Below are 22,102 nucleotides of genomic sequence, written 5' to 3'. Positions count from 1 at the left end.
AGAGTACCTACATGTGAAACAAAACCATTTGGAAGAAATAGCTGGAAGAAAGTGTGAGTGTCCTCTCTTAACCCCGTCACTCAACACTGCAGTGGTGCCTTTCTCTTGAAACAACAGCTCATGTACTTCAGCCAAGGTGGCTTGAGAGCCTTTTCAGAAATCAGAGGAGTACCACTTCAGTTAAACATGTGCTGCAGCTTCCTCTTGGCTGAGGGCAATCAAGGTTTCACTGCCTGCTTCACCCAGGATGTTCTGGCAACATTCGAATTCTCATAATTCAAGAGGAAAATGTGACCATTAAGATGTTGTGTTTGCCTCATGGGACCTACCTCCATCAAAAAGAAAACATGTTATCTCCTCTCTTGGCAGAAAGTGTTAAGCCCCATTTGAACAGAAATGTAGGCAAGGAAAACCTGCAACAGCCTCCGTATTCATGATCTGTAATTAACAATTGCTCCAAACTTTAGCCAAAGAGGTGCTAATGAAGTCACTGACTTCAGCTATTTCCAAGAATATATAAGATCTTAAATGCATCTATATGTCTTTATTGATTCCAATCAATTCAAAAAGATGCTATAAGGGAAGAGTTTGGTTTGGTATCAACTATGTAAAAACATGATTTTATATGCCACTTATTTATAAAACTCTTCACAAAGTGATACTGTGAAGTACTTTTTCAGAGTTAGAGAAACTGAGACATAGGAATGATTTGCCCAAGATCACAAAGGAAGTTGTGGAAGGATGTAGGTTTATACCCACAGCTCTAGACTTGACTTCGAACACAGTACCTTGTCATATGAATGCTTCAGGCTCTTTCCTTTTGAGCAAGTGCCTGTAGTTAATCTGCTCTTCATTTACCAGCTCTCTGAACACTATGAAAGGATGTGGGAGGAATCAGATTGTGTTTTCACTCTGAAATTTCAAAAGGTATCATTTGTACACTGGGACCTGTGCATATTTTAAGTCTCTTATGTAAACAGAAATTACACACAATGTTACCTTTCATAAATTTTTATTCTAAAATTTTATACCACATACTGTCTTTCTGAAAGTATTTGAAGCTGTTTGATCTAAAAATTTCCCTCATCTGGGAGGATTATACAGCCTGTCAAAGACATAAGGGTAAACAATCCTTTTGAAGATATTTTCCTGAAGAGTACATTGATTTCAAAGACATTTTGTGCTTGAAAAGTTTTAAGTTTGGCTCCAACAAGATGTTACGTCACTCCAGCTTGTGATGTCAGCTTCTGCTTTGATGTGAGACTATATTTTGACATTGGTGGACTATAATATCACATGTATTGTTCCATTATTTTTAATTCTTTTTGATCATTGGTTCCAAAACAATTAGAAAATTTTCTCATCCTGAAAGAATAGTTGTTTCATAACAGATGAATGGTCTCGCTAGATTTCACTCTATTAGACTTGAAGTTGTATCACAAAATACGTGACAAAATTTTATCAAAAAATAGTTCTTCAATGAAATTTTTCCCTGCTTTTGATCAGATCTGTTAATGAGCTTTGTCTTTTCTTTATCTCCTGACATATATAAGTAGTTCACATTTCACAAAACATTATAGATAGAAATTAGATCACCAGCTCTTCCAAGCTGAGATTACACAAGAGATTACATTTTCAGAAGTCTTGTTTTTCATAGAATAGCTAATCAACATATACTGAAAATGTATACCACTTTAAAATGTTTTATGGGCAACAAAATCAAATGTAAAAACTCCAGTTTTCAATTGATTTTGAAAATTTGTACATACATTTAGGGTATTTTATTACTATTATTATTATAACAGAGCAAATTAGGAGAGTTGGCAGACAGCAGAGTTTGTGTTTCTCAAGGTAGAAATCTGCCTGCTGATAATCACAATAATTAAAAAAAAAAAAAAGTAAAAAGATTTTAAATGAAAATCACATGATCGATAGTCGTTGTCTTGTGGTATGTGAACTATGAGAGAGAAGAGGCATAACTGGTTCTGATATAGACTCTACAGCCTTGTTTCAAATGTCTGGGGTGTAAAACGCTATCAAATTTTCAGTAACCTCTCTCAAAGTATTAATCTTCAAATAGCTCTCTGAGGACCTTATATGCTAGGTCCTCTGCCTCTTTCCATATGGCTGTAATGACAATGCTGTGTTCAACATTTTCTGTTTGCTTTCCTTGCAAGTAGTTTAAAGCTGATGCTTATCACTTCTCCCATCTCTTGAGAATCCTCTTCAAAATGCAAAAGTCTTGACTGTGCATGCAGATGAACCTAGCCATGAGGCCTTGCCAATGACAATGCTGAATTAAGTGCAAGTGGGGATAACCTCAGACATTTAAGGAACTGTCTCCTCCACTACTTCCATGGTTGTAACAACCACAGTGCAGCACCTGGCTAGTGCTATGACCAGCATGATCAAGAGGAGATATTAAATCACTTGTTTAGCACCTGATGCCTGAACATTTCCCTGGGAATGAGATCTGCCCTTTGAGCTGCCAGCTGTGTTATACTACACATCTTTCAAAGCTTAAAATGCCCAGATCCATGTACATACCTGCTTCACTTAGCACCCACACTGCTTCCATCACTGGAGATTTTAAAAACATATCTCATATACCAGCAATTTACAATAAATCATCAAGAACTGTATACAATGAGGTGCAAATTAGTATCCTGTTAAAGTAAGGAGGTCTGGTGACTGAATGAACATAAATGTTTATAGTACGCGTAGGAGAAGGGCTCCTTCAGAAATATGAACTTTTCTCAACTTCAAACACAACTTATTTTGAAATTTATAAATCTTTTATTAGCTGTTTTTTTGTTTGGCATTTGTATTTTACTTGCTTTTTTCATTCCTGACTTGAGATAAGTGTGCATCTGAGGGAGCTAAAAAACAGCAAATGAAAGTGTCTGAATGGAGCATGAAGTTTGCCTGGGTGCAGGTAACAGAATCTGAAATGTCCTCAGGAAGATCAGTTCTGCTGTTCCTGAAAGACTGGGTGAATGTGTGAACAAGTAAATATATAACACTGTGGGGAGGAAAGCTGCATAAGAAACTGAGGAATTTTCTCAGAAAGAAAGTTCCATGCCCCAGTTTTCCCATTTCCAGTGCTAAGGATTGCCAAAGCACGTCTGTGTGCTATATAGAGTTTGTACTGCTTGCACTTCACACATTAGGAGAGATGCACTGAAACTCACTTCTGCATAAGTACCTAAGGTGCTTGTTGAGTAGACCATAATCTACTTCTCATTTTGGCAGTCTATGAGACTTCTCTGACAGCTCCGAAAACAGATCTCATGCCTGGCATATTAGCAGAGCCAAAAGCAACAGCTAGATCTTACAGCTGATTTCATAGCAAAGCCATCTTGTGTCACTTAATCTTTAAACATGATTCAACTAGGATTTTCAGTCCCCCAGGAAAATGGCTTGTTCTTACATCTAGCACTAGCAAGTACATTGTTCACAGGCTCATGAGAAAAATATAAGCACCGAAAAAAAAACTTCTATCTATCATGTGTTAACAAGTCCAGCTCCTTACTGTCCAGTGTTCAATTACTGATGTGTTTCTTGAGAGCAACCACGTCCTCTCTCAGCGTTCATTTTCCTAAGCTAGAAAACACCTTCCTGCTAAGTCTCTTCTCACCAGTTAAATTCATGATTCCCCCATCCTCTTTTCCCTGCAGCTGTTCCCATTTCCACGCATCCTTCCTTTACGTGACAGACTGGACCTGTACTCAGGCATCCCATTGTAGTCTGCTAGCTGCCCTGCAAAATGATGTCTGCAACCCCCTCTCCCTATTGAAAACACCTTATCTCATGCATTCTGGGCTGACATTTGCTTTTTCTAAGTTCATATCACATTGATTATGGATAGAAAAATTTAAAATGACTAACTATATGTGAATATGTTTCTCATTTTGAGTGCACGGTCCTGAGTTTATAGAATTTCCTGTTCACATTGAACATGTCCCCTTGCATTTTGTATTATTTGCCCATTTCAAATGCTTCTGGCCTGTTGCTGATCTTTTTTTCCTTTTTCTTTTTATCCTGTGAAATTTCAGTCCTTTCCTCTGCTGCTGATGCTGCTCAACCATGTATTATCTGCACATATCATTAGTATACAAGATTATTACAAAACTACTAATTAATGAGTGGTCACAAGATCAGTTCCAAGGGAATCCCACCACTAACTGCCTCCAGCTGAATGCTTCCTCATCTGGCACAGCCTGTTTTCACAGCAGAACATTGGCTCAAGCATGCATTTTAATGGCACAGGATCTTCTGGCAGTCAAATCCTCTGTGTGGTCACAGTAATCAGGACCTCTTGGATACCAAGCACCTCCTTATAGGCTACAGCACACCACTCACTGCCATCAAAAGACAGTGAAAGCTGTAGGCAGCATAGCATCTCTCAGAAATTTAGCATTATTCAGGCTCCACCTGCAAGCAAGACAATATTTTTCATAGTTTTTATTTGTTCATAATAGGGCTATGTCTGACACTGCTTCAGCTCACTGGGACTGATCCTGACCTGCACCGTCCTTGGTTGGTCACCATGTGGCCATCAAGCCACCATCAAGTCACCATCAAGCACCATGTGGGGTGCTTGATGTCTGGGTCTGCCCCTGCTGCTCCCCGTGTGCCCTGTTCCTGTCTGGGGTGGTGGGATGTACTTTGCATGGCAACGCCTACCCTGCCACCCCAGAAAACTCCCCACAGCTCCTGGTCCCTGGTCCTCAGGGAACTGTTGGTCCACGCAGTGTCCTGGCAATGACCAAAGCTAAGATGCAGCTCTGGTGCCAATTGCTTTGCTCATTTCTGTCACAACTCTTGTCTTCATCCACAAGTGTTCTAGCATCCACATAGTTCTAGCATTGCATAATCATTTTTATTACCTACATTTCTGCATACCACTTAAGCAGGGGTTATGAACAGAACCATCTGCATTTCTGCATGCTACATTGAATGCCAGCTGGGGTTTTGAATCGAAAAGATGTTTTTTATTGGAACCAGGTCTTTTACTCATTTTATCTGTTCTGCACTCATATACATAAGAATATACTATAAAATTTCCCTGTTAGTATTTAAGATATCTTGAGCTACTTTGAAATTCTGCAGTAGAGGAACTGTGAAATCTCAGCAGGGAGGAAATTAATAATAATAATAATAATAAATAATAATTGTTATGTTTAAATTTGGTTGCAAATCTGGTAGAATACTATCATGGTTTCTGTAGTGCAGCTGAAGGCACTGGAATACTTTCTGTCTTACACCAAGTTTTCTACTAGTTTATTTCCTTTGAGGAGGGAGTTCAAAATAAATGTCCATTTGCAAATATAAGCTAAAAGCTGATTACTAGCTTATTCAACAGTATATAAGACAGCCACTTCAGATGTCATCCATTCATTAATGAGCAGGAGAGGCATAAAAATCCTGGAAAAGGGTTTTGTAGTTATCTGGTAGACTGAATGTATGGCAATCAGTGCAAAAGCCCTTTTTAACATACAGTGTAGCATAACCAGGAAAAGTTGGTAAATCACAAGTCAGAGCACCTGCCTGTTGCTCTAAATCTCTTTACTTCATGTTACATTGGGTAGCCTCAACTAACGCTTCATTAGAGGATGTACAAGTGTATCTTTGGGAGCATGAAGAAGAACACTAATAAATCTCATCTCTAACTTCACTAAAATAAAATGGGCTATTTCTCCCAGCAGATGGCTTTGCAGAGAGACAAGGAATCTGTTCTGTTCAGTACAGCAGCTGATTTCAGGGATAGGATCAGTATGCATCCTACCCTTGCTCTGCCCTTCAGAGTCCAGAATCGTTAGACCATGCAATGCCCTCCTGAAGAAGGAAAATAAGCTGAAAGTGTCAGTAATGGCCTCCTGACTGTCCCAGAGACATGGCTCCATCACTATTCATCCTATTATTTTCTCAGAGATCTAAAGGTATGAGGGTGAAATCAAAGCCGCTGCAGAGCCAAATGCAGCTGCACACTTTTTTTTTTTTTTTAAATGAGCATGCTCATATAATTCCTCAGTCATTTTGCTTTCCAGTTGTATGAAAAAAACAAACAAACAAACAAAAAAAACTAGGCAACAACAGCACTTCTTTTCCCCTTTTATTATATTTTTATTATTTATTTTGTATTCCATATAGAGTAGAGACATGGGTGCTCTGGGTATAGACTGTGGGAGAATTGGGAAGCTAACATTATACTAATATAGTAAAATCATGTGACAGTGTTACCATTAAATATTTGCAGTAAATAAGGTACTATGCTACTTTATATGGATCTCTTTATCTTAGGTATCTTAGGTGTTTGGTTTTTTTCCCCCTTCTTATTACCCATTTCCCCAGAGAGAGAATAGTTGTTTACTATGAAATAATTCATAAGGTTATACCTTTTATTTTCATTTATATTTCCAGAAACATTATGAAGTCATTGGTGAAAACAGTAACAACTAGGCAAAGCAGGAGGGAAGTATTTTTCTGTTATCTTTTTCTTATCATTTAAATTTTCTATCTGTCTCAAAATGAGAAGAGTTCTTTTCTATCTTGAAAACAATTTACAACAGTCTTTCTTCAGCCTTGCTCCAAGACTTATTTGAGGATGAAATTCTGAAAATACTGGTGAATTCTATATATTTGCTCACATAAGTAAAACTTCATTGATATTTGTGGAATAATATGATTGTATAAAATTAATCTACTTATCTATCTGTATTCAGAATGGAATATTAAGTGGATAATCTTATTACAGTTGTGTAAATCAGTCCTAGGAAATATGTTTCTGATTTATTTTTCTATTTTTTCTGCCTCAGTACTGAGAAGCCCATTCCTCAAGTTTATTGTTGCTTGATGCAGAATACAAACAGTGAAAAAGTCTTGAAAGCCAATTCTGCAGTTATTTAACTTTACATTTTTTGAGTGGGTTGCTGACAGCTTGTTAAGTTCAGCATCAGAATAAGACTTCAGAGTCCCAGTATGAAGCTGCTGCTAAGTGACTCATTAAGAATATTTAACAGTCAGAATTTAGACTGTTCTTTAAATTTGATATAAATCACATGATTTTTTTTCAACGAACACAAGTGTATTCCTAAGGCTACAACCCATAATTGCAAATACAAAATTCACTTTCTGAGTATATTGTGTTTTGATAAACCCAACACAGTTCACCTGAATGACTTTCTCTGTAAATTCCCTCAGATACAGCTTGTTTGATATGGAAATCCTTGCCCAGCTCTGGAACAGTGTACATGAGAAATAACAGAGGAATGAATGATCTTTTGCTGTAATTGCCAAGAACCATCATGGTGACTCAAAGTAGAGTCAGCTTAATGTCATCTCAGAAAATAAATAAATAAATAAATAAATAAAATTTAATTTTGGACTAAAATATCTTAACTAAGAAAGGTCTAACTCTTTATTTTTGACTTTTCCAAAATGTAATTTTTCTAAGTATTAATTTTTAGGAAATGATTTGCCCAGGCACAAGAATGGCAGAAGAAATTGAGATGTTGATGGAATGCAGAATAATACACAAGGGAAACCTCGCATGTAAGCAAGCTTAAATGATGATGGTTTTTAAATTAGCTATCACCATTCAGAAAATATTTGATGGTTCTCTGAAAATGCTAGCACAATGTTCTGCAATGATCATAAAGGCTAATATAATGTTAGAAGTTATTAGGAATTGGATAGAGAATAAAACAGAAAATATCTTTGCACCACTGTATAAAATAACAGCATACCCACATCTTGAAAACTGTCCAATCCACTTGACAACAGTACAGTGGAGTTCCAAAGTCATGAGAAGAGTGATTAGAAATACAGAACAGTTACCATGTGGGGACAGCATGCAGCTCTTCATTTTGGAAAAGAAAATTTAAGACTAAAAGAAATCATCAAAGAGGTCTATACTAACTTAACCAGTATAAATCTGACAAATGAGCAGTAAATACAAGCTATTTTAAGTGAATATGAGAACTAGAAACACCCCAATGCTTTTAACAGGAACAGCAAGCAAATAAAACTACCTTTAACACAATCCACAAGTAAATTGCAAAACTAACTATTGCAAGATGTAGAGGTGAGTGAAAGTTTAAATATATTCAAAACTGTCCTACGCAGCTCCTGGAGACAGCTCCACTGGTGTGGTGTAAAACATAATGGAAATGATGCAACATCTAGTTTTTGTCATTTCTAAAGAAGCTGCCTTGGGACACCACTTAAGAGACACCCTATCTATTCCCTGTTTTTTACATTCACCTTAAGTATTTGCCACTGATCCATGTAATAAGGAACATTTTGGGCTGGATAGACTTTAAATGTGACCCAGAATTCCCAGCGATGTCACTTCCTAGAGCCTCAAGAAATACAGGTGAGTTTGTTGGTTTTTTTGTTTAGTTTCATTTTGTTTTGCTTGTGGGTTTTTTAATTTTATTTTTATTTTTGGACCCAGACAAATTAATCTCTTTACTACTAATATACTTGTTATACTAATTCAGTGTTCTCTTTTATGATGACAGCAAACTAACAACTGATCAAAGTACTTCTTATTGACAAAATTTGCAAGCACTGCAGTAGTAAAAACAATATCCTAAAACTTGGCAATAAAACTGCAATAACTTTGCTGAATATTGTGTGCCTAAAACTGCTAATACAACAAGCGTAATAATTACCACTCATGTTTTGCAAGAGTTAGGTCCTGGAGCCAAGCTTCACATAGGTCTTTGCACAGGACTTTTTAAATATAGTCATCTTGTCTTTGCAGAGTGAGTTTTCATTTTTTAACAATGTTTGGAGTTTCTAAATGGGTAGAATTCCCTACTTTGTGTGACTGTAAATTTAAGCAATGGCTTATATTATTTGCTCTCTTTTAACACTTCTTATAAGCCAGACTGCTGAAATCAGCGAGTTCTGAATATTCCAGTGTACTAGGAGGTGATTTTTTTTCTCTTGTTCTTTACTCAGTGCCTGTGAATCAGATCTTCAGATGGAGTAAACATTTCACTCATATCTGTGATGCTACAACAGTTTATATCAGCTGAGAATCTGAACCTTCCAGTTAGATAAGGAAAGGGACAGAATGGGGAGAGCAGTTGTTCTTCATGCCTTTAAAATGAGTATCTGAAATCCTAACGCTGCTATTACCAGAATTTACAATAGGCTTGGTAAAGATGAGCTGCAGTCACATCAGTTTTTCCCTTTGCTGACACAGCTTCCTGGTACAAACTTCATTCACACAGGGGCCAGGGAAGTGCAGGCATAAAACAATTATGACTTGCTTCAGCTTTGTGTTGTTTCTTTTGCTGTCAAACTCAAAAAAGGCAGAGAAGATTGGAGGAATATCATACATTAAGATTTTGGCAGGCTTTTGTTACTTCCTTGTTTGCTCAAGTTTCTTTGGATAAAGGATGTGTGAAACAGGTTAGATGAAGCAGACAGGATGCTAAAATCTGGAATCCAAATCATTCATTTAATACACTAGTATGATTATTTCACTAGTATGATTTCACCCATTAAATCCTGCAATCCCTGATTTCAAACCACATTCAAAGTTCATTATACTTTTGCCCTAAGGTGTTTTTTGTGTGTGTGTGTGTGTGTGTGTGTGTGTGTGTATTTTTTTTCTACCTTCTACATGAGTTATTTGCAAGTCACCGAAACCAGCAAGAAAAGCGGAAGCAAATGTCCATCCATCTATCCCTCCATCCCCACCTCCCCTTTGCACCCACCCCAATCCAGAAATGTTGTTCTTCCAAAACAGCAGACTAGAAGGGTCTGCAATTTGGATATATGTATGTTTAAACCTTTTCCCAGTGGGAATATTTTTTATCAAATGTTAAAGCAGAGCCAAAGCAAATCCTAACCACTGACTGTTCCCTCCTAATCCGAAATGCATGGCCGTTTGGAGCAGTCTTCTGAAAAGCTGGAAAGACTTCTCCCAACATTATTATTGACATGTCTCTCATTTGAGGATTTCCAGTGTTTTCACATCAAATTAAACCCAGTGGGAGCTCAGGGCAACCAACATCTCTCTGAAGAACACTGCAATGGTTAGGAGCCATGGGCTACATTTGCAAAGGTCTTAAGTTGCCTTAAAATGCTGGCAGGTGCCTAGCCAGAAGCAAGTAGGCACTCAGCTCATCAGGATGAGTAGAACAATCCTCACAGGATTCCTGTTTGTAAGTTAAAAGACCAGTGTTAAAAATATATTTCCTACCATGGTAACATCCTAACTTATGCTTTCCTGCGATACAGGGATGTTTTCCCAGGTGTGTGGGGAATGATTGAGGGACTCCTCCTGCAAGGGACTGAATACCTCTGTTTTCTGCTATATGAGGGACTGCTCCAAAGACTTGGCTTCTCATTAGCAAATGCCAAATTCTGAAAGTGACCAGAGGTAGTGGGGATTTTCTTGGAAAAAAAGATTCAATACTAGCTGTTTTATAATTTCAAAGTGCTATTTATTACAAGTTTTATTCATGGTTGACAGTGAGAAATCTTTAGTGGGTAGAACAGAGTCATATGGCATCAGCTTTTTTCTTTCTCAGGTCTTTTTGACCCAAATACTGCCAAAATACAAAATAACATTCCTTTGGTTTGATTATTAGTGTCTGCAAATGGCAGTCACGTGTTTCATCCCACCCACAGGTTTTCTGCCATTTCCTCTTCTAATATTCCTGTGCTCTGCATTGTGAGAACTTGATGTAATCACTTTTTTTTTCAGATCTCCCCCTCTCTTTTTCCAAATTTCAGGGTTAGATACTGATGTTTTTGTCCTCATGTGAAAAGATAAGACCTTCTGTTCTGCAGCATTTTGCATACCTTTTGAGCTGTCATAAACAGTGTGAGGAAGAGCAGGGGAAAGGGAAGCTCTCAAATGCCTGCAGCATCAACTGGCACCATAAGTAACCTTTAAATATCCATAACAGGCCTTACTCAAGATTGTTCTTGTGCACAAAGTGGTGAAAACTGCAAAAATCTTAAAGGTTTAGGAATAGCCTAAATGCCCTGCAATCTTATGAGTTTTGGCACCCCGAAACTCTTGCTACAGACCTCTAGGGACTGCAGTACATGTCCAAGGCACAAGAACTTCATGTTCCTTTTTGGGAGAAGTTTCCCAAATCTGGTGCATTAGGGGTACCACACTTTGCAGCCTTTTGGGAGGCCATGCTTGGACAGGGAAATGCACCTTTGTACCCTGCCCCTGCTCAAGCACAAGATATCTGTCCCATTAGTCTGCAGAGCCATGGATAAATATCTAGGGAGATTCAGTTAAACAGAGCTTCTTTTTAAACTCTTCTGTCTTCTAAAGTGATGGGACTCACACTTTTAGCACACTCACATTGTGTGCTAAATGCCCTCTGGAATGCATCTTTTAAAAGATAGAAAATGACTTGTCACATGTCCAACTGGCATGAAATAAAACACAACAGCACTAGCTACAGAGAAAAATACATTTTCAGTATATTAGTTCAGCAAAATAATTATTGTCAGTGCTGAAACAGAAATTTGTTACAACTGTCAGGGATTTCCAGAGATGGAATTGTCAGGTAGGGACCCAATTCTTGTTGTTAGACCATAGGTTGTATATCACAGAATCACAGAATGGGTGAGGTTGGAAGGACCTCTGGGGATCGACTGGTCCAAGTCCCCACTGCTCAACCAGGGGCACTTATAGCAGGTTGCCCAGGACCACATCCAGGTGGCTTTTGAAGATCTCCGAAGAGGGAGACTCCACAGCCTCTCTGGGCAACCTGTGCCAGTGCTCCATCACCTGCACAGTAAAGAAGTGCTTCCTTATATACAGAGGGAACCTCTCATGTTGTGGTTCTGCCCTTTGCCTGTTGTCCTGATACTGAGCACCACTGAGAAGAGCCTGGGTCCATCTTCTTTAAAATCTCTCTTCAGGTATTTATACGTATTGCTAAAATCCCCCCCGAGCCTCTTCTCCAGGCTGTCCCAGCTCTCTCAGCCTCTCCTCATAGGAAAGGTGGTCCAGTCCCTTGGTCATCTTGGTAGCTCTCCGTTTGACTCTTTTATGTCTGGGTCTCTTCTGGAAAGAGTCCAAGAGTCCAAAGTGCTCTCTTCTACTAATTGTTATTTTTATCTGGGCAATAAGAGCTTTAAATTAAAATAGTATTTATATTTTAATCTTTGTAATTAATAGTCATCTTCTTGTTCCCAGGTGAGAAGGCTGAGGGAGCAATCCAAGAGTCCAGCCTGTGGACATGCCAGTGGCAAGATCACTGTGTTCTGTTCTGACTAGATGATTTTAATCCCAACAATTTATTCTTTTTTTGTCCCCCTCTCCCTCTTATTCTTCCAAAAAGAGGCAAAGAAAAGGTGTCTCAGACACAATCCCTTGAAAACTGAGGCAATCAAAGTAAAGCTAAGATATGACAAACAGGAAGAAAATGTAATAGAGTCTGTTGCACAGACTAGGAAAAGTGCATTGAAAAAAAGGTCTCATTGAAAAATCTGGTTGCTGCACATTTATTTTTATAAAACTAATATCTTAAAAATGTGTTTTCTAGGTTTTCCACATACATTTACTGCAATTGTATAAGCTGCTCAAAGTCTTCTTTTCATGTTACAGAGGAGTAGTACATAATATGCACGTTATGTATGTACACACACGGAATGTGAGGTCAAAGCAACCAAAATACCAAGAAATACTGGATAGAGTTACCTGTATAAATTTAACATGGACCACTTGAATATATGAATTCAGGCATATTTCCATTTATATTTCCACACATTATCCACTGCTTTACCCATCCAGTTTCCATCATCTCTTCTTTGCTCTCCCTTATAACTTCTGGTTTCATTTTTACTTTTTTGTCTTTTTTTTTTTCCTAACATAAATTTGATATTTACATTACCTGTACCATTTTTTTAAAACTCTCATTTTCTTTGTCAGCCTCTTATTTTTCTGCCCTTAACCTAGTCTTTCAAAGAATGTTTTCTTGTTTTTCAGTTATGTAAACATGCCTGTAGTTTAGCAATCCATGTCATTGAGTAATAAAAAAAAAAAAAAAAAAAACCACAAATAATGAAAAAATACTTGAAGAGATATTCTTTTTCATTTTCCACAAAACTGAAAACTATTTTACTCAATTAAAAATAAAATAAAATAAAATAAAATAAAATAAAATAAAATAAAATAAAATAAAATAAAATAAATACTAAAAGGATGCTATTGGCAGTTTGAAATGAATTTCAGGGAAATTATCGTGTGAATGAAGAGAGATTGGAGGATGGAAGCTATCCGGAAACCTTAACTTCAGCATTTTTGACCAGCATTTCCATTATAAAACACTCAGCTCACATCTCAAACTAATTTAAATATAAGAAGCTAGAGATCATCAATCGGATTAAGATGATGTTTTTGTAAGTGAATTTAAAATAGGATATTTGGGGCATATCTATACTGCCTTTAGACACATTAATAATATAGTCTCTCTGTCTCAGGAAAATATCTTTCCGTTATATAAAGATCCCTACCCTCATAATATTATATTTTATTTGAAAAATAAATCTTCCTCCCACTTTCCAATGAGACTGGTTTGTGGACCCGGAATGTGTTAGTCCCTATCCATGCAGTACGTACAGGTAAATATAAAGGCTGTACAGGCATTGACATTAAGTGACATGCTTCAGACAGGATGATTTCAACCTATTGCGAACAACCTTCTTGCAACTGTTATGAAGAGACTACAGGTAAGCCCTTCTAAATGAGCTTTTGAAATTATCATTCAATTTCGTTAAATCCCCAGTTTTCCAATAGTGCTTTCTTCTGCTTTCAAAGAACAGGTTATGCTCAGATAGGCTATGTAAGTGAAAGGGGCAATACTGGCAAATCTAGATATTGTCACCCTCTGTTCTTCTCAAAACTTGGATAAGAGCATTGGAAGGCGTTCTTGCACTGTATATCCCCAGGCATCTCACTCTTTCTCTGAGGAGGCCAGCACCATGTGGCTCAGGATGAAAGATGTTCCACAGATTTTTCTTCACTTAGACTCTGTGAGGATTTCCTGCAGAACAAAATAAAATTAGAGTGGACTTTGCAGTGAAGCCTTCTTTATTTGTTTGGTTGGTGGTTGAAACCAGAAACTTTAAATATGGTAGCTTTTGGCTCTGGTAGCATCCAGAAGCCTGAAATATGTACTTTAAATTACACAGGTTGAAAAGAAACCCTTGCCTTGGAAAGGTTAAGTATGTATGACAAAAATACGGAGAAAAGAAGAATGGTTCTATTTCACGGATGAGGAGCTGAGGCTCAAATAATTAAGTTCAAATTTCCAAGGCTTCTTTGACATCTAAAGACAAAGGAGGACTGTCAAAACTCAGTAGTTCATCAAAATCATTTAAATCTTTAGGTGTCTGCATACTTGCTTAAATCCTACCCTCAAGTTTGTGTTCATCTCCCCTAATTTTACCCATCTAGAAATGAGGTGTGCAAAACAAGCTAGTTGCCTAAATTCCTGCAATAGGCTATAGGGACAGAGTAGTGTCTTCAGCAGACCATTCAGCCAATGCTGTGTTGTTCACCAGAAACTGACTCATGATTTTCATTAACTTCCGAGATTTCTCAGTCATCAAGCAACAGATCACACCTGTACATCACAAGTTCCAAACTACTGACTCATTTCATAAAGAAGAGTTTGTAGTCAAGAAGTAACCTTCTTAAGGACACAGAAGCTTGGTGACTCTATGTTAAACCATATAGATAAGCAAAACATGGATTATGACAATTCAGACAAGAGGCCTAGGCCTAGGGGCAAGAAATTTCAGGTGTCTAAGCCCACGTGGAGACAGAAGTACTAACAAGGCAGAGGTTGAACTAATACTTTAAACACTTAAGAAAAAAAGCATCCTTAGCAAAATGAAGTGTTTGGCTTCATCTCATAGAATCATAGAATGGTTTAGGTTGGAAGAGACCTTAAAGATCACCTAATTCCAACCCCCGTGCCATGGGCAGGGACACCTTCCACTTGACCAACAGTGCAGACAGTGCTCAACAGTGCAGACAGTGGTCTCATCTGTCATGGCAAGAGGGGCTGGGGGATTACCAAATAATCTTTTTTGAAGACCATCTGTGATGCCTTGGAAAAATGTTTCCTGTTCCACGGGTCATGACCCAAAACTACAACCTACATGTAGCTTCTCATCTACTCCCGTTTAGGTTTGGGTTACACTCCTAGCCCAGGCTTGGGTTCCTGCTAGGGCTGGTTGCTCAGCAACGGTTTCTGCTGAGACCCACTTCGGCAGAAACAATGGCTGACTTTTATTGTTGCAATTGTATATTTATTTCCCGTAAAGAAGTAGCCATTTGTTTTAGCTCAACTCGGTTGTAAAAACAAGCACCGCTTAATTGCAGCGGAAAAAATGTCTCACAAAGAGTCTGGAATCCTTTGCCCAAATCACAGAAAAAGCAACTTTTCTTAAGATAACGTAAAGCATATCACCAATAACTAGGTTAAAACCCTCTTAAAAGGAAGGTCACCACAATCCTTAGTGGACAGAGCAAATTACTCCAGTGCCTTTTTCTTTCAGCTATGATTTTGTGCACTGACCTTTGGAAAATATGGTCAAATAGCCTTTAGCAGCAGTTGTAAAGCGAAAGATCACTGCATGGACACTGATTTCATTAGGCAGCCCTGTATAAATTAGCATTACTTACTAGGGGGTATGTAGCTAATGGTACTGAGAAGAGGTAGGGTTTGTACATTCTGTGCGCTGCCCCTCAGTGAAGAGCAGCCTTCCTCTTCATCTGCAGAGAGACAGCTGCCCTTTTGTGCTTTGCTGCAGATGTGAGATATTACACAGTGAATCCCTGTGCAAGATTATTTTCTAGCAGAGGCTGTGAAGACCATGCACGGGACAGAGTAGCAACCATGGACTAAAATGAAGCTACTCTGATTTATCCCAGGAAAAGATCTCATTTACTGTCAGATGTGGCAGTGCCAGGTAAAAAAAAATTCAGGACAGATTTGACCCTCTCTAAGGTATAAGCACCTTCCAGGAGAAATGGAACAAGTCACAATGAAGTCCCTAACAGACCCCAAAGCCTCTGGCATCTCTCCATCAGAGAAGTCTGTCTACAGTTTGGTCCTTCTGGCTGTTTCTTTTTCTTTTAGCTCATTAGGTTTAGACATGAAAAGCATGTCTCTTCCGGCAAGTGCTATTCTCAGGATGGCAACACTTTTTCAAAAGAAAAAACTGGTTTGACACATTCTAAAGATTTTTAGAGCTTGGATTTACCTGATTTCTTCCAGATTTTTCCCCAAATGAATCCCATCCACTAAGACTGTCAGTGTTGTGCTGCCAAAAATGTCCTCAACATAGATGAGCTCCTACCATTTAAATATCTCTAAACATTTAGACACCCCAAAACCACCTAGCAGTTTAAGATTAAATCTGTTTTAACAGTTGGATTAGCATTCAGGGTCATTTTAAATTTTTATGGACCAGTTTGTTAATCACCCATGAGAAAAGTCAGCCTTGTCTGAACCCCAGGGAAGAGGAAAGAAAATGAAGGATTAACAATAAGAATAAAATTAATCAGAGGAAAGCTTAGGGAATGAATTATAAACAAACTCCCAGTTGTGGCATCTGTGGAATAGCTAGCAAAATTATGGAAGAGGAAATAGCACAGTTCTGATGCAAGCATTAAAAATCCCATTTCAATAGCAGTCCTGATACTCAAAATTGTCTATCCCCTTTAAATAATCCTCTAAGTATTTCCCCTTCTACACTTCAACAAAACAATATGAATTAACAGATGGGAAAGCCATACTGTGTTATACGATCCCTTTCCTTGATCACATGCAAGAAACCAATGGGTGCTAGGCCTCACAAAGACGGCTTGATGTGCTTTGCCTTCAGTAACGTTGACTGAAAGCATCAGAAGGTCAGTATTCTGGCAGCTCCCATGCTCTATATACTTTCTCTAGTGGCATGAAGACTGTCACTTGAAGCTTTGTTATCCATGCATGTAAAAAATGATATCTCACAAGGTAGAATGACATTTTCTGCTACTAAAGAAGAGGCAATTCTCACTCTCTGCTTTACTTCCCAAATGACAGACTTGATCCATGATTTAAAATAGTGTAGTGGCAGCAGAATTATCTTCCTTGCATATTTATGTTTGCTTTTAAGAAGAACTTAAAAATGCTGAGAACTGCTTTCCACTTGATTTGCTGTGGTGGTGGCAGATGAAGAAGGGTACCCTAACACAAAACATGGTCATGTACAAACTTCAATGTATTAGTTTACTTAAGCACAAAAACAAGCCTGAGGAAGAAATTTCACTTCTTTCCCCTTTCCAAGGAGGTGGAAACAGGAGCACCAGGGGCTGAACTGGGGACAAATGAGGAAATGAACAGGGTCCTGGTCTCTGCATTTAGGTAAGAGGATGACCAAGAAGCTTGGGCTGGTCCCAGTCTGGCTGCAGCACATGCTGCCATCATCTTATATCTATGTTCTCTAACTTGTCTTGATTTAGGATGGGCTTTTGTCAGTGTCTTCATTTCCACATGTAACCTAAAGAAATGTGATTCGGACTATACTATTTTTAAAAGGGAGTTAAAACTATCTTTTGTTCAAAAGTTCTCTAACTTAAGTTTCAGTTTGGATCCATTAGCAACTGAAAACAATCCCTTTAAATCCAGTCTGAGACCCACAGAGCTGCCCAGAACAGTTTATATTCACTTCCACTTCAGGAAAAAACAATAGTTTGAATCTGTTCAGTTTGAGGTTAAACAGTGATTTCTTAACAATAGTTTTGGTTGAGGTTCAGTTTAAGAAATTGGTCATATTTCAGGATTTCCTTGAGAGTTCGGCTCACTACATCCTGCCTAACTATTAAACAATATTTGTGCGTTGTTATAGATCTATCCTAGCAAATTCCGATTCATAGTCCTCTGTCATACTGGAGGATCTCTCAAGTGCATTTTCAGAAAGTCTGGTACTATGCTGCTGTCTATACTTCCATTCATAGACTCACTGATGGGATACAGAGCACTTACTAAATTTGCAGATGATGTCAAGCTGAGAAGGGCTGCATCTCTCCAGAAAACACTATCAGAACAAGAAGTGGTGTTTCTAAAAAGGGATACCAGTCTGAAATTAAAAAGGCAACTCAGTAAGCTGAAGTACATGACAATTTAGTCAAGAAGAAATACTCCATTTCAGACAAAACAGAACAGAACTGGTCAAGAAATATGGTTAAGACCACAATGAGTCATGAGGTAAATTTAAATCGCTAGCTTCAGATTATGGAAATCGATGATGTTCCAAAACTATAGCATCATCCTTAACTGTAAGAAAAAGGGCATGACTTACAAGAGGAAGAAGACACCTTCATTCATAAGACCTCAGCCGGGATACTGAGTCTGGTTTCAGACATGAGATTTCAAGAAGAGTGAAGATCATTTGATCTGAGATTGATGATAATCAGAAAGCTAGAGATCTAGATCTAGAAAAAATATATAGAAGAGACTAAAAGTTAAAAAAAAAAAAAAAAAGGGGGGGGGGATAATTATCCATCTCAGAGAGATGTAAGGAAGATGTAACTTGGAATGTAAAGGCATTCTGCAAGAACAAGGAATTAATCTGTCTGTGCACTTGGTAGATAGCACAGGAGGCAATGCATTAGGAAGTAAGGGAAATTAATGTTAGTGAAGGACTGAGAAAGTTTCCTGTAGGAATCAGTGCTATCTTTATTACTGTAGTTCTTGAAGAACAGACAAAGCAAGCACTGTTAGGGGTGCTTTGGGTATAAATGATTCTATTTTGGAGTAGAAAGATGGGTTAAGATGACCTCTTGAGATGGCTTCCAGATCCCTCTTAGCTCTAGCCTCTGCTCATTCTGTCGTTTCTGTGTACCTACAGCAATATGTCTGAAGACAGTTAAAACATTAAAGCACATATTTCACATTTTTCCCTCCTAAAACTAGCAAAATAATGATGCTAATAAAAATGGTTTACTCACTGGGCTCCCTTAGTGCAGTCTAATTACAACATTGTGAAATATTTGTGCTTCATATGGGAGCTCTGCTTACTGTTGAGATCCAAACTTGTCTCATCTGCTTTTTCACAGCTAAATCTGCAGGCAGAAGTAGGAATGGAACCCAGTTCAATCTTAGTGAGACAAACAGCAAAGGAAATGTGAGCACAGCCATTAGTGATCCTGGCATGAATAAGTGTATACCTTTCCCAGATCGGCAAAAGAAATCATTGATATATGGTGCACCACCACAGCTATTAGTCTGCCTACCCTTAGCTTTACCAACTATAAACACGTTAGCCAAGACTCATCTTTCCCGACATTTCCCAATGCAGCTCTAGCAGGTAATGCCCACGTTAAATGGGGTTCTTTCACTAGTACTGTCTGGTGGGTGCCTGCATTATGGCAGCATGAGCCTGCTTGCAGGGACTCCAGCCCCCATGGGGACTCAGCCAGCTCAAGCTGTTTGGCTCCTGAAGGCAGATTTTTTCATCTCAGCTATGCAGAAACTGCTCCCACGTTGGCAGGATCCTGCTCTGGCACACTTGCACAGGATTTTCCCAGTTGTACTTGCTAAAGGCTCCCAGGATGGTCAAGTTATTAGTGCAGAGCACAGGCATGAGACAGCATAGATGCCAGAGGGGCATCGTACAATGAGGGGCATCCCTGATCTGAGTCCAAGCCTTGTTTGCTCTGCCCCAACCCTTGTTCTGTGCAAAAGGCCTTTCCAGGCTCATTGTCTTCTGCTCACACAGTAGCCTCATGCTGCTGGGTACCCTTGAGCATGACACTATATTTGGTCTCTCTTAGACATTGACCTTCCCAGAAAAGCAGCACTTACATCACCCTTGCCATGTCACTGTGAGGCAGGTGTTAGTTCCCTCATTGTATCTTGTGGAAAACAAGATACAGGGAGGTGAGGGTCCCACATGTGACTGGGCAATGGATTGCACCAGTTCTGTGGCCAGCTCCTGTGGTCTCGCTTCTGACATCCAGAGCCCTGCCCATTTAATGTAGATGTTGTTTTGGACTATTTGCTGGGGTATCAGCAATAATATTCCAGATAAAACGAAGACAATGCCTATGGCATAAAAACAACATTAAGTATTCCCAGCACCTAGTATAGGGCTGTATCAAAGCAGTCTTCTTGCACCTCTAACATTTAACTGCTCACATACTTCCAGGAAACAAAACAACCTTCTGAACTATTACTGTCCACTTTTACTCTATATACAGTTCACTGCCTGACCAAGAATAACAAATGAAGAGAGGATGCACCAATCTTTTACATCTGGAGGGTAAAAGAGAAAAACAAAATAAAATAAAAATAACTTAAAAATTCCAGCTCTCATAGCAGCTAAAATACAGAGTAAATGTTGGGAGGGCATGCCTCAGAAGTCTTGTCTTTTATATGGAAATATGGAATGTGCTGTTAAGAGTAGATTAACTGGTCTGAATTAATAAAATACAAAACCTAAAAATGTATTCAAAATTCAGGCCAAACTTCAAGCTCTTTGGAGCTTCACAAACAAAAACAAAGGCTTGTACCACCTCCACTTAACATTATTTTTCATTTTTGCCCAGCACTGAAATACTTCGGTGCCTGGATTCTGTCTCAGCAAAACCCAGTCATGTTGGAATGTCATCAGAAAATCTTCACACATCCATCCAAATTTTGTACTCTTGGGAGAGTCAGGTAAATGGGATAAGCTTGCAGATTCTTTCCCCTTTCAAAAGCATTCTTGTCTTCAGTAATTTTTCATTTTTTAATATTTCCCTACTTTTGTACAGAGAGCAAACGGTAAGGTCGTGCCATACATATTAACCACTAGTGCAACTAGGTTGAAAAAGATAGCTTTTATCAATTAAGTTGCAAGGGGCATTAAGGGAAGACAGTTCCTATTAATCAAGGGAAGGCAGGAAAATTGTCCTTCCTTTCTGAACATCAGTGTTTTAATACTGACAGTAAACTGATAGTTACTATCATTATTAATTAAACTATCAGTTTAATATTGATAGTAACTGCAGGGAATACCCTGCATGAGGATGTACTGGGTGTGAGAGATTATATCAGAAGGAAGAAATCACAGAGAATTTTCTTTTATATTTTAATATTAACTATTAAGATATAAATTCCCCAACACTGATCACAATTAAAAGACTGTTATGGACAATAAATTCTGCTGTTTACTAATTTTGCTCCTTTTTAAATTTGAATACATGGGAATTTTGAGATAAAGTGAAAGCCAAAGAGTGACAACTTCAAATAGTATTTTGCATTCCTAAATGAAAATCAACATTTAAAAATGTGAAAGGCTGATTCAGAACACAGACCACTTGGTTAGGGCTGCACTAAATTAAGCGTTACATCTGTGTCTCATGCTTACTAAATAGGAGGACTTTGAGTGCTCCGTGAACCCTGCCATGCTGCACTGGTGGAAGGCAAGCCAGTTTCTCGCAGATGAGATCCTCCTCACAAGGCCCAGCCCCAGGGATGACAGTGGTTCTGCCTGACAGAAAGAAATGAAAAGGAAAGGCAAGGCAAAGCAAGGTAAGGAAAGGCAAAGAAAGGAAAGGGAAGCTTGGTGCTGTGTCCACTTCCCTGGGGAGCCTGTCCCAGTGCCCAAATACCTCGGTGAAGAACTTTTTCCTAACACCCATCCTGACCCTCCCCTGTCCCAGCTCCATGCCGTTCCCTCGGGTCCTGTCGCTGTCCCCAGAGAGCAGAGCTCAGCGCCTGCCCCTCCGCTCCCCTCGTGAAGGAGCTGCAGGCCGCCATGAGGCCTCCCCTCGGCCCGCTCTGCTCTGGGCTGAACAAACCTAGTGACCTCAGCTGCTCCTCATATATCTTGCCCTTCAGATCCTTCTCTATTTATGTAGCCCTCCTTTGGACACTCTCTAACAGTTTTATATCTTTCTTATACCGTGGCGCCCAAATCCACACACAGTACTCAAGGTGAGGCCACACCAGCACAGAGCAGAGCAGGACAATCCCTTCCCTCAACTGGCTAGCAATGTCATGCCTGATGCGCCCCAGGGTATGGTTGGGCCTCCTGGCTGCCAAAGGAAGGTGAGAACATAGTGGTA

The sequence above is a fragment of the Anser brachyrhynchus genome (assembly GCF_964034855.1).
Source record: "Anser brachyrhynchus genome assembly, chromosome: 3".
Classification (NCBI taxonomy): Eukaryota; Metazoa; Chordata; class Aves; order Anseriformes; family Anatidae; genus Anser; species Anser brachyrhynchus.
Note: the sequence above shows the minus strand (reverse complement) of the source record.